We start from the raw sequence: 4298 nt of genomic DNA on the forward strand, positions 1-4298 counted from the left end.
CCGAGAACACATAACCCTCAGTACCCTTCCCTCCTCCTTCTCAAGAGCTGCGCTCTAATTCGGCGTTACAGGGAGTTGTAAACGGCTTTCATTTTTTTCTTCGTATTTTATATGTTTCTCCCTAATATGTGGAGGGAACGGAATTACAAAAGGTTTTTCGGAAAAATTTATTTCTCGAGAAAACAAAAAAAAGGATTATATCAACGCCTTTTTGGTGTTGTGTCATTTCTGGCAAGTTTGACGACACGTAACGCACAAAAAAACAAACAATATAAAACTCTAACATTTTGGTCAGATAGTAGTTTATAATGGAAATACATGAATTATTTATATCAATTTTGGAAAATATATATCGTTCGTAACAAATGCACTAACATGGCTATTTTGACGTTTCTAACTTATGTGTGTGATTTGTTATCTCGTAAAGTTTTTTAGATATATTGCTTGAGTTTTTTTTTACACAGGTTCTTCACATACGGGTTTATTGTCTATATGTAGTGTGTCGCTCTGACTCATAAAGAAAAATATATTTTCACTGCTCTAAACATAACTGAAAACGACAGGTCCCGCAAAATCAACGTGCAATTAAAAAATAATATCTTCTTATTTTTTTTAAATGTCAGTGTAGCATTCTACTCTGTATTGCCCTGTTTTTTTTATTAAAAACATGTTGAATTTATTTGTCTCTGTAAGAAATACAACACTTCAAAGTGCAGGAATTTGGTTACAATGACATTTTAACTAATATTGGTTCGCTATTATCTGATAAGCTTTGTAAGCTTTACTATTTATTTTTTACTCGTGTGTTCTTCTCAAAAGGATCTATCATAAATGCATATTTGTAATTCTTATTTATAATTGAAAATATTTACAGCGCGTCAAACATGTCTCAGTGTAATATACTCTGCAAATTCAACGTGCAGCTAAAAAAGAAAGAAAGAAAACAAGCTTGTTATTTAAGGTTTAGGTAAAGTATACTCCACCACAGTGCCTTGCTTTTCATTAAAATGTGTGCTGCTTTATTTTGCCCTGGTAGAAAGCACAGAACCTCGAATTGTGCTAAGTATACCCTCCAGATGAACATTTTTGTTGCTAGCGGTCTCAATTACTTCTACGTTCAATAAAATAAAGCTGTCATAATTTTATATTTTGTTTAATTTGTTGTTAAGTTCAAATTTAAGATATATGACTCCATAAACACATCTATTAAGCAGTAGTTCAAAGCTTCAGCTGCATCGGTCCTGTGACGGACCCGCCCCGCACGCTTATTTTAAATGTCGCTGTTCGATATATGCGTGACATGAAACACAACTTCCCAGAAGCAAAGAAACACAACAGCCCGGCTTGCGAGGTAGAAACCGAACACACCTCTTTGGAACTAAAATTAATACTCCACTCTCTAACAAATGCACAGTACTAAATGCGGTCGGTACTCAGCATGTTCAAGCAGAAGTTATAAAGAAATTGTCGTTTTATTGGGTGCTGTACGGTCCGTGGAAAAGTCAGTTTCAAGTTCAGCCCCACTGGGCAACTTTGCCATTCATGCCACTTATGTATTCCAGCGACGGGGTGCGTTCCTCCATTCTTCCTTTTTCCAGTTTCAAAACTCCATTAGTTGGCCTGCTTCTAAGTAAATCAGCTTGACTCCTTGGAGCCGCTGAGCAATATCCTTGACATGTCTCGGGCGCTTTATATCGCAAACTGTGTAGAGTGGCCTGATGTTTTTCAAGTCCTCCAATACCATCGCTCGCGTTTTCGTCGTGTTCTGTCGCAGAAAACAGCCATTGGCTAGAGGATATTTCAGTTTCCTGAACTCGTGCAGTTGATATCAGTTTTTAAAATGACTCACTCCTCCATCACTGTCACAAGTCACTTGCGAATGAACAGGGGCGTTGTAATCAAGCCAATCTGTGAGTATCCTAAGTGCAAAGCAGGAGTGGGAAAAGTTGTGAGAGACATCGTTGCTGATCCCGGCGAAGCTGCTTGTCGATTTTTGTGTGGTTGCAACGCATGTTAACACTGAAAGTTGCTATTTTGTGCCACTGGTAGACCTGGACTTTATTGGGCAACACAAAAGTACAATTCTTCGCGAAATCGAAACGTAGCACGAGGCTTCCTTTTTTTCGCACCGCTTTACCATGTATATGACTTTTCCTTGTACTTGCCTGATATGATTATGAGAAATTCATCTACCTACGAGTGTCTTAAGTTATTCTATAAAGGCCACTGAATCCAACGTTTTCTTAATCAGAGTGCCAGATACCCACACTGTTACCAGAACCTCTGCTTCTTCTGAAATGTCAACTAGCTCGAGCGTAAAATGGCGATCCTTAGGGCATCTCACGCAGTTGCCCAGTCGGCATTTATTGCCTGGCAGATTACAAATGTGCGTGGATTCCAGGCCAGATATGACGACGTTCTTGCTGGTAACGCTTTAAAGAGCTGTAATGTAAAGCTTAAAATTTGAGCAATATACTCGTATACATACGCAAACTTCTTTCTGGGGGCACAGATTACACGGGCTCGCAAGGAGTGAAACTTAGTGAGGGCAATTTTAGTTTGTGGGTGTGCACTTTTAAACAAACAAAACGCCCCGCGAATCGACCTCGTCATAAAACGCCTGGGAATGTGCTGCTTTTTGTCACTGACCAACGCAGAAACGACGTGTTTCTGGTTGGGGCTTTGTCTAGAGCAGCCCAGTTCTTCCTTAGTATGAAACTCAAAACCTAAAGAAAACTCTTCGCTCCGCTTGCATCTTGAGTAAGGATCCGGTATCGTCCACAAAATCACAGTTATCTATCTCTTAGCTTCCGAGAATTTTCGATGATGTACCGAGTTGCCTCCAGTACAATACTTTCGATCTCTTTCCTCCTCAGGGATGGGGGAAGGAGCGTCAGTAGCCGGCAGAGTTCTTGCTGGGGAGCAGATGCAGCGTATGCGAGCCAAAATTTCTGCGTCCTCTTTCTGCACTTGTTGCAGCCCCTCGCGATGGTCCTGGGACGTCCGATGGGCCAAATGCCGTTCGAATCCCCGTACTAACATCGATAATTATGGCATCTTCTATTTCGACTTGTTTTCCTTTTTCCGTAGGATTCTGTGCAATGGCTTTTCATTTGACTTGGTGACTTCAGTGGTGACACGTCTGCGAGCAGTAGATAACAATTCAGCTTCTTGACGGTCTCAATATTTGGGATAAACGCGTCCTCCAAACTGCCGGAGGTTTCTTGCACACGGTGTATTTCACGCTTGAAGTGCTGAAACATTCGGGGCAGAGGTAGTTTGTTTGGTTTACTTCTGCAGATGTCTCCTGGGGCAAAATCTTCTTCAGGGGGTTGACACCAAGATCTTGCACTCTGCGGGAATTTCTCTGCTTTGTCCCTTTTTTCTCGTGTTTAGCCAGTTAGCAAAAAAAACCTCTGTCGACGCTGAAATTCGCTTCAATAGCTGATGAGCGTTGTGCAACGATGATGCAACTAAGCAGGGCTTACGGATGGTGCAGTTCTAAATTGAAAAACTCACAGCGTGCCTTTCTTTACCAGTGGCTAAAGTTACGCCTAGCACTGAACGCTTAATGTATTACCGCAATCAACCCTCTATCTTTCTCTTTCAATAATCCCGAGGTTAGCAAGACTTCAAACACAACCAAGAGTCATGTTGCACCCAATGCTTCACGTTTTGTTTTATTTTTTACTTTAGCCAGGGTGTAAGGTGTGTACACTAGACCACACACGCGCGCTAATAGAATGATATTTATTTATGCAGAAACAGTGCGCCCTCAGCCGCCGCCAGATAAAGTTCTATCGGCGCTCTACAGACGGGCGTCGCTGCCGACAGCGTCATTCGGCGAAAAGCGCTGCGCGCTACGCCTTTAGGGGCTTAAGATTTTGTTTAGATATCGGAGCCTCCGTCTCCCGTGTTGGCGCTCAATTAGGCACCGTTACGTCAGCCACGGCGCTTTTAGGATCTACGGCTTTCGTTTTGCCTCCAAAATCATTCTCTATTGCCCGCGTCAACAGCGACTAACAGCGATAAATCACTCTGAACTGCGCTCGCGTCATGCTTTTTTGCATTTCAGATTACGCACGCACGAATTTCAGAACTCGTGACTCTATGATACGCTGCTGCAGTCGTCCAGTCACGCGGAACTCGCTTTTTTGACTTGGCGAAAGTTCAACGAGGGGTTACGCGCTTTGCTTAGCTCTAAACACGGCGTTGTCATGTAACGTCTGGCGAAAGCTGACTCGAGCGAGGCCAAGGAAAATGTCCGCGTTCTGCAGGCTCGAAGCGCTAAGGTGTTG

The 4298-nt window shown here is 42.5% G+C and overlaps 1 pseudogene; it reads right to left on the bottom strand.

The window, feature by feature from the left end:
• Window positions 1-1416: 1416 nt before the first annotated feature.
• LOC121833619 lies at window positions 1417-1987 on the bottom strand (annotated as a pseudogene).
• Between the last annotated feature and the right edge of the window lie 2311 nt (window positions 1988-4298).

Source organism: Ixodes scapularis, unplaced genomic scaffold (genome assembly GCF_016920785.2).
Source record: "Ixodes scapularis isolate PalLabHiFi unplaced genomic scaffold, ASM1692078v2 PGA_scaffold8__174_contigs__length_109621045, whole genome shotgun sequence".
In the NCBI taxonomy this organism is placed as follows: Eukaryota; Metazoa; Arthropoda; class Arachnida; order Ixodida; family Ixodidae; genus Ixodes; species Ixodes scapularis.